Raw genomic sequence first — 10075 nt, 5'->3', positions numbered from 1 at the left:
CAAAGCCACAAATATGGGCATAGCATTGGTGGCCCAACTCACACTTCATTCTGCCTCAAAAGCTATAGAGGGGGATTGAAGAAAATGATAGGGCTCGACTATCTTTACACAAAATTCAATCCCACAGACCAAGGAGACTATAGGCATGACCACCAGGCACCAATCCCTGAGTGGGGACACTGCATGGGGCCATGGTCAGAGTCTCTGGGAGTTCAGGGACTCCATAGGGTTACCAGCTGAAGCACCCCTAGCTGCCATTTCAGCTCTGTTACCCCTAGTTTCTGCAAAGCAACTGGCCTAGTTTACCTATTAGTACCAGCTGCTCCAGCTCTGCTTTTTAATTGGAATTCATAACTGCAAAAGCTAGAGCCTGTAGCTAACAGATACAGCAAATTATTCAGCTTTAACCAGCATAATCTGAGCTGTTTTTCATGGTGCACATTTCCCACTCTTCCCCAGTCATGCACAAACTTACCCTCTCTATGGGCACAACAGAGCACATGTTAAACAGCCACAGCAGCTGTGAGGGCAGCTGGGGGTGGGAAGGAATTTTCCTTGTCCACATGGTCTCTCTACTTCATATTCTAACTCCAAATCCATTTTTTCATCCACGCCAGGCAGCTGTGAGGCTTTGTTAATATACCACCTGAAATCTATTTTCATCTAGCATTCAAAACATGACTGTAAATGGTTTATTGTTGTCATACTTTTAGATTTCTTTAAGTTTAGGAGCACTGCCTTTTTCCTCTTCATTTTTCCTGGCAATACACACTGCTTCTGTAAGGTGAAAGATGTATAGACTGCTAGTCGTCAGTGCTTGCAAGTAGCCATTTAAAAGCAGATATATTTTGTCAGCATTTTTATTTGTGAAGCTTCTATGACAGATTTGGAAATTGAAGCCCTTGATTTATCTCCAGGCTGAAAACTAGACAGAGGCAAGGACACTGTGAGCCTTAGGAATGAAATTACAAACATGTCATTACCTCCTTTAATCTGCTCTTGTTTCTGTGAAATTGCTCTAGACAACCCCAAAAATCCATGTGCTTTTACAACAACAAAAAAATCCTTTTCTCAAGCTATTTTCCATCCATATTATTTGAGGCCACTCACTGTTCACTTGTGCAAAAACAAAGGCTAGTAAATATACTTTTTAACACATGTAGGGAGCTAAACCAACAGACTTGACCAACATACAAAACAGTCATGCTTAAAAATCACCTCCCCCTCTTATTTTCTTCCTTTTTTTTTTTTTCTTTTATTAAATCTTGTTTGGCTCAGGAGAAAATGGTTTGATAGTGAGTCACACTAGCACTCAGTTCAGGCCACATTTGGCATAACAGCATCACATCTGGCACATTGAAAACATGACTGACAGACTCCGATCGAGATTCGCGTGATGGGAGTAGAAGGGGTTATTGCAAAGCAGAAGTGAGAGGCATCGGAGAGAGGCATCGTGAGAAAGTGGCAAAAAGCCCAACTCCCCTTTGCCTGCTTGAGCATTTCTATTAGCTCTTATTTTTCCACTGCACTATAATCTTACACAGAAATTAGAAGAATGACTACATGCATTAGTTTGTGTTGTTACCCATGCAACAACATCCATGGATGACTGAAAAGGATCTACTGTGATGGGAAAGGCTTGAATGGGGATGCAAATGGTTGTATAAAGGATAGCCCCTTTCCTGACCAAGCCCCTAAGTTGATGCTGGCACTGGCGGTAACTCCAAAGCGAGCAGCGTCAAGTGGAAAATTACAGCTGCCTGAGCTAGGCATACAAAAGTCCCTTCTCGGCAGGCTGATGTGTTTCCCGTGTGACAAGTACTCTGGTCACCCTTAAGCTATTCACCGTCAAGACCATCATCTGATGCCAAGAGAATGGATGGTCTTGTACTTTGTACATTTTGCTGAGGTGGAGAACTGGTGACAGATCTCATTTTGTCTCAAAAATCAGACAGAAAATTGCAGCAATAGTGCCTTCATACCTTACATAGGTCTAAACAGGTAAAAAAGCCACCTGATGTAGAGAAGGCCTCATTTCATTTCAGATCTGGGAGAAGGCCACTCCACCTGGGGCAATTCAAGTCCACCTCTTCCAGAACCTGTGGAGCTACCACACAGTTAAACCAAAAGCAGTGGTGGAGAGGAGGAGTGTATTTTCCCCCTCCGTTTTCAGGTGATTTGACTTTGCAGGGACCTAGGGTTAGGTCCCTAGATTTTAACCTCAGGAGTTATTCTCATCATCATTGACCCAGCAAGTTGTAATCTCATTCTTCCAAGAGCTGGCAGTGGTGACAAACTAACCCTGAAGCAAACACTGGTGTCTCTGCAGCCGTATCACTTTACAGGAGAACACTCATGCCATAACTGAAACCACTGACGCTGGGGACCATACAACCTCATTACCCTTCCTGGCAAATCTGCTGTTTGACCTGATTTCTGGAAGAGGTTCAGGTAAAAGGTTCCAGTATTAAGCCCAAATGAATAGCTGATTTATTATAGGCTCAGCTAAACTGGCAAGGCTCCAGAGAAGGGTGGAAGTTCAGACATATCTCTTTCGTAAGCATCTCTTGCTGTCTCAACGCTCAACATTGATTTAAAATGGCTCTGTTTTCAGTGGCCTGAGGATCCATGTCCTAGACACCCAGAACCACCCAAATTTAGTACAGAGCCCTGGACTCTGCATTGCCAGGTAGGCTCTACAGGTTTGATTCGTAAGACACATAACCTTAATCTTTAAACTCCTTTACCAGTCCACCTATTTGTGTTCTGATTTCTCTCTGTGACATGAAACCACTACCCACCCTTTATCACAGGCCTCTTGTGAAAATAAAAGCAGTAATCTCTGAGAAAATTTTGATGCTGTGCTGAATGCAGGTTATTTATACTCACTGCCATGCTGCTCAGCTGCTGTTGTCTGTCTTCAGATGCACCATCACAGAGAGCTGGAAGTGGGGCAGAAGCCCATTAGTCAAGAAGGCAGAGAGTAAAAAGCAACTGAAAAAAAAAAAAAAAAGCAAACCAGAAAAAAAAAAACCACCCAAAGATCCAGTAATGATGTAAAAACAAAAAAGACACAGGAGAAAGGTCAGGATTTTCACATTGTAGAATGCTGTAATGAACAGCATTTGAAGAGGAGTGCACTGTGAGCAGAGGTAAGAAATAAACTGCTTCTCCTCCCCTTTCCCTGCCCTCCCACACCTGCTCTCCCATAACCTGCTACAAGGTCAGTAAAAGGGGCAACAGCTGAGGTCAATGATAGCCAGGTGCCAGACAACACCATGGCAGAGGCAAATGTGTGCCTCCTGAATAGAGAAGCCAAATGAGCAAGTGATAAACAAAGTTTGTGTGGAGGTGCCTCAATAGTACCCGAACTGTGAATTCTCCCCCTTTAAATAATATCACTGTTATCAGCAGGTCAAGCTGCTTTTGGGAATTCAAATCTGTGATGGAATCATGAGGGAAGAAAATATTGTTAATCAGCAAGGATTAACAAAAGTCACATTGTCATTAGACAATGGGATCTTCTTAACGATGTTTTTCTATTATTAGGTACTTAGGCTGGAAGTTGCTTTCCCACTTAAGAGCTGTCTTTGTGATGAATGTATCGATTTGCTGCATAATTTTACCATAACAATGCAGAATTCTCACTGTAAATTACTATTTTTATCTTTCACTTATGCCATAAATACTTTTAATTGCACAATTTGTATAGTTTTGCATATTAACTATGAAGTGGCATTATACTATGGGCATGTAATGTCACCATTTCTGTGTTATTTCATATTATTTGGGAACACAGAAATTTTAAACACATTGTTTCGGAATCTGCATTTTGGAGGAAATCTCTTGAGATAAGTACATCAGACTCTAATTTCAATCCTTGGTGCTAAAATTAAATCTTCATCCACTTAAATGTATGGGTTACGAGTGCAGCAGAACCATTCTGATGTCAATGAGATGAGAATCAAGTCCAGAGTATTGAAAGATTACTTAATATGAGATCTCTTTTTTTCTTTTTCTAGAACTTGTGATTGACAGACTATCTTATTACTCTCCCTTTTTTTCTTAACTTTAAGAATATCTAATGAAATTAATCATAGCCTGGAGGAGACAGTTTTAAACCTGCTAAGAATTATATATGTCAGTGCAAGCTTTACAACTCACTTGGACTAATTTGCTACTGGCAAATATATCACTGTCATACACTTCTGTAAACTTTGCATTTGCGATCTGTTGAACCAACCATAGAAGCTGAAGTACTAGTTTTAAAGTCTAAGAGTCTGATAGAAGTGTTGATGCAAAGTTTCTAAGAAGTTGATGCAAAGCAGTAGCTCCAGTAAAGATGTATTGTTACACTCCTTTGTCTTCTAGTAATACTAATTGTTTAGTCCATATCAAAGACACAGACAGAGTAGGAAAAAATAATTTTACTAAATAAAGCAAGGAACAGCTAAAGTGAAAAACCAAAGGAAGTGGTCTGTAGAGGAACTCATATTGTGTACAACCAGGTTGTACTTTAGTATAAGGCAATATCTTAAATTCATTAATATTATTATTAATTAACTCACACATTAATTTATCTTTCTTGGATGGACATAAAGGGTTGCATTATGCTATATCCAGACTATCCAAACCTTTTATAAGGTTGCTCTTATAAGCAACAAAAGTTAGAGGAAAGTCTCCAGTAGTTTTTGCCACTTGTATCACAATATCTGTCAGTTCTGTCAGTTCCCTGTAAGTTATTGATTTCTATTTGAAACAAATACCAGGAACAATATCTAGGCTATTAAAACTCCTGTGCTAAAGCAAAACCTTAATTACGACCTCCTATTCTCTTGAGTCAAGATATTGACACATCTGACTGTCACAGAGCCCATCTGTTTCCAAAGTTGTTTTTCTTTGCATTGCTGAAGACACAGTAGATATTACAGCAGGAGACTATTTGTCCTGTGGAGGACACGCTTTTTCCAGTGTCAGGATTCAGAGATACCTGCTTATTTCCAGACTAGGTACTGTAGTTCCAGCTCTGTCAGATATCTGAACTGGGATTATTAACAAATTCAATAGATCCTTCTGAATTCAGTTTCTTTCTACATCAGTGGTTGTCACAAACATTTGCTTTCCCGATTCCAACTTAACACAACACAAGTGCAAATCTAATGGGATTTATAATAGGTGTTAAACTAACATATTAGTAAGAGGCAAAGGTCAACTTTTAACATAACAATCTCAAAGTACTTTAAAAAGATGCCTTAAGTATTACCTTCATTTTGCAGATGGGATTCCCATGCAGATTCCATAGGAAACATGGAATAGCTACAAGACTTGCTCAAGACCACCCAAAAGAGTAAAACCTAGGTATCCTGTTACTGATTTTTCTCCTGTCACTTAAAGGGTTTTGAGGAAGAAAATCCCCCCTAAAGTAACTCCCTCACTCAAAAAAATAATCGGTTGACAACAAAATGTCACATAGACAGAGCCAGAGACAAAAGGATTTTTCAAAGATGCCTGGGGATTTGAATAAATATATTTAGAGATATAAGTATATATATCTCAAATACATTTCGAGGTCAGATCAGATATTGATGCTTATTCTCTAGCCGTGCCACTGTGGCACTTTTGGTTAACAAGACACACAGGCATGTTAGTAAGTGAGACAATCCTTGGCCTCGTTCATCACAGCTCAAGTCCCATCTGAGATGCTGCTTTGCAATATGCGTTTCATCTATGAATAGACTTTCTAATTCATTGCAACAGGAAGTGATGAGAAACCCTGGTACTTCTAGATTGTATTTGTGGTTAAAAAATAAAAAAACAAACAAAAACAAAGCAAAACTTCACATGCCATTTAAGCCCTTCTTTTTTTTCCATATTTTTTGAGTATCGGATCTTTTCTACAGAACGTTACCTGGCACAAATAAATTTAGAATAGTATAGTGAATATCGAGAATCTAAGGGATGACCTAAAAATACTTTGTATGCTTTTATTAGAATTTTTTAACAGTTCATGGGAAAGGGAAAGTCTCCTGGTGAGAGATGATTTGCAAAGGGGCCATTCACACAGGAGAATTCGCTCTTACAAAGCTACTTGTGATTTCAGTTTAAAGCCTGGTTCTCCGCTAAGGAAATGCTGTTGTAATCCTGTACTGGGTGGATGAAGCTGTTACATCAGTCCCATCACACAAGATGTAGCTGGTTCTTGGTGCCAGCTCTGTACCAGCAAAGGAGTTAGTTTTTCACAGCAAACTGAGCAGTAGAGTGGCTGTTTGGCCAGCAAGGAGCAAGGGGATGTGGGTTTGTCACACTGTACTGGGCTCTGCATTCTTAAAAATCAGTCATTTGCATTTCTTGGAGCTTAGCATAGCTGCTGAAAGCAGCTCTGCACAGTGAATTTTATGAGGACATTTAACTCCCAGGCCTTTCCCTGCAGTCTCACAATTCTTTCACATAACGACTTCTTCTCAGGAATATCTGCTCATGGTTTTCCTCTGTCGTATTTGCCAAATCCTCCTATAATCTATCACAAAAAAAAAAAAAAAAAAAAAAAAAAAAAAACTTGCTTTTTAGGAACATGTCACATTTCACAGAAATGTGAAAATTACAAAACTTACACATTAGTTCAATCAAGGATCCAGACTCCAGTTTTTTGGGAAGTGTTCACTTGCATGCAGGCCTCCTATGGAAACGGGGACCTCTCATTCTTTTCATTCGTTATGTAGCAACCTCAAATTTCAACCACTGATTTATGATGATAATATCTAAATGACTATGGGTTTTTTGCTGTTTTTCCCTCTTTACACAGTAGTCAGGAAGACCGGGATGCAAAAAAACCTTCTCTTTGCTCTCTGAATTGCTACTGCTCATTTTATCTTGTCGTACGCTTAGCCTTAAATATTTTGTGGTTTTGAGTTTGAGTTTTCTCTCCCATATTTCTTTTTAAGCAGTACCACACAAATAATAAAACAAAAAAAAAAAAAAAAAAAAAAAAAAAAAAGACGCCTGCTTTCCTGTGACTTCCAGTAAATATTTAGGCCTTCAGAGAAAACAAACAATTAAGCAAATACCCAGTCCCCCATTATTTTCAGGTTGGTATTTTTTCCCTGTCCAGCTGCAATTGCACGTTTTCTAACTTGAAACATGAACAATTCACTACCGGTATATGACTGTGCCAGTCATCCTTCCCAATATCCTCCCACTCCCAATTTCTATTCATTAGCTTAGAAACAAGCTGTATAGCTGTCTCTGTGTCTTGGAAGAGGTCAGTGCATTAACATGTTACTGATTTTTATCAAGGCTAGATGAGGTGTGGGGCAGAGTCAGGAGGACTGTAACACTTCATACATTCTTTTCAGATGGCTCTGATGCTGCCTAATGAGAACTTTAACATAAGAGGTCATTCAAATGGGGGGAAAAAAGGGAAAAGGAAAAAAATAAAAGCCTGAAGTAAACCTTTCTTCGTTCCTTGCTCCAGGATGACACGACATCCAGCCCTTCGCAAAAGCAGTAATTGGGTTCTATGGTTACACTCATCCATCTGAATAAGGAGTAATTTCACAGAAGTCCAGGGAATTAGGCTGATTTTAAACTGAACCAGCTTTGATATAATTTGGATTTATTTCTGTGGTTCTGCATTTCACCTTATTTTATGATGTGATGTCTGCCAAGTCATTGTTGTTCTTTTTATTAGAAAAACTAAATCAAACCAAAAATTAGCTTGCTCGTTATGGATATGAGGAAGCAAGGACTTTCCTTTATCTTCATATATAATGATCCCAATTTCTACAGAATACTTCATTTCCATTTGCAAGAGAATTTCATGACTTCTACAATGAACTCTGTGGCTCATGAATCTGTCAATGGTCTTCACTCCTTTCTTTTGGTTAATTGTAACAAATTTCATTGCCTTGTTATAAAGGAGATTATTTCTGGGAAGGAAATTCCTGCCCAAGTTATATAAGAGGTGAGAGATTTCCAAGTTTTGTCTCTTGAGCATATTAATAGTGCACCAAGGTTTAGCCTCTTTCACTATGAATTCAACAGAGGAGTTTTAGAGTTCCTTTTAGCTATAAAGAAGTGAGAACGCCTTTGCCATTGTCAGAGAGTAACGGTCTGTCTTTCTTCTTGGCAAGCACCCGAGTGAGTGGGTGGCAGCTGGTGACAAAGGCTATGACTGCATTTGCCATTTTCTTGTGATAGCTGAAGCAGAGCATTGGCCAGAAGCAACTGCTGCTGAGTTCCTTATGTCTCCAGCATGGTTAGGGAGGGGAGTTATGCAGATGTAAATATTTATATCAAATATGCTAGTTCCAATTGAAGCTCCTAGTATATTTATACCCCAAAAGAACAGGGAATGCTTTAGACACTGTCATAATTTCCCATCAGTTTTGGAGAGGGGGTCTCTTTCGGCTACAGGATCCTCAAGCAATTGCCTTCTGTTTTATTGTCTACTACATATTTTATGCCTAAGGTGTTGCCTGCCAGTGACCTGCTCTCTCTTGGACTCCTGACTTCAGTCTGTGTTTTTAGCAGTACCCTTTGATCAGTTTGAAGGCTGCCTGTGAGTGACAGTGGAAGTCCTTTCTATTGGAAATCTGATGCGATGCCTTCTCAGTCCCAGCTCCAGGGACCTTAAGGTATATCAGCAGTGCCGAGTGGCACTCTGTCAGTCTGGCATCATCTTATTTCTTAGGCCTTTTCCTCTCTCTGCCTTTGCTTTGAAATTTCTATTTAATTCACTCCCTGAGCCCTTAGCAGTTTTTGTAGTGTATTCTGAACCTTTAGCTATGTCCCCCTTCTTTAATTGTGAACCTCATGAGACTCGTGTTGCTGGGTGAGGTATTCCAGCATTTCCTCCTGCCAACACATTTCTTTTTCTCACCTTTCTTGTATTTCCTGGTCTTCTCCACCCCACCCAGCCTATATTATTTTCTTCCCTCTATTCCCAGGAGCAGTTATTTGTTAGCTTTGTGCACTAAAGGGAAATTGTGTATCATCTTTTTTTGCCCTACAGCAAGGCAGGATGATTATGACACATTTCCTGAATGAAAACTTAGATTCAAGACCTCAGGGGCATTGAAACAAGCCACACCATTTCCCTCCCACTCTACAAGAAATAAAGAATGATGTTGGCAGAGAAAAGTGTGTGATTTGGTGGACAAATAATGCCCTGATCTGGTGCTCCTGCTGACACAGATACTCTGCCAAGCTGCAGCAGAGCCAGAAAGTAGCGACACAACCAACAGTTTCTTTCCCATCTTGGGTGCAGCAATTGGCAGCTTCAGGGACCAATGTCTCTCTCCCACTTCACTGAATACAATGTAGCTGTCCTGAATACAGTGGGAAAATCCAAAATGTCTTCCCCCATCCCCCTTTTTATATATTAAGGCCTCCTTTAGAAAGTTTCAGCCTGGTGAGAAATTTTCAACCAAAGTTGCTGATCAATAAGTTATTTTACCTCTGCAACAGAAAGCATCATGGGCAGCTGTACAAGCATAAAACAAAGATTAAAAAAAGAAAGCTGTGTCCTGACAGACTATGATATATATAAAATCATGAGCTTGAAGTACTAGAGCAAGTGGAAGATACCTACTGGGGTAAGAAGAAGGCATAGAAAAATCTATGAAATAAGTGCTGTGCTATGTGTGAGTATGTTTCTGTGCACCTGTGCCTATGTGTTTATGAGCTCATACAACCTGAAAAATGAAACCCTTAAATTATAGCCTACTGCTAATTTAAACAGAACCATCATAAGACCCTGCATTCACTTGTGATATTAAATGTGAACAGACTTCTTACAGTCCTTAAATCACCCATCGGAGGAGAAGCTTATAATGTGTAAATGGGAGTCTCTGTAATGACCTAGTGACTCTCTTCCCTTCTATTCTGTAAAAGCTCTTAAAGAGTTTTTTTTGTGCTGCACAAGGGTTGGTGTAAAAGGGGAAGGTATTGACACTGGCTTTTCTGGCATGAGGCACCCAAGAAATAGTTATGGAAAACCATACCTCCATTTTACAGCTGTCCAGTCCCACGGGATTAATCCTCTCCTACATCAGCTTCAGCTTCCTCATGCAGACAG

This window comes from Calidris pugnax, unplaced genomic scaffold (genome assembly GCF_001431845.1).
Source record: "Calidris pugnax isolate Ruff unplaced genomic scaffold, ASM143184v1 scaffold95, whole genome shotgun sequence".
Classification (NCBI taxonomy): Eukaryota; Metazoa; Chordata; class Aves; order Charadriiformes; family Scolopacidae; genus Calidris; species Calidris pugnax.
Note: the sequence above shows the minus strand (reverse complement) of the source record.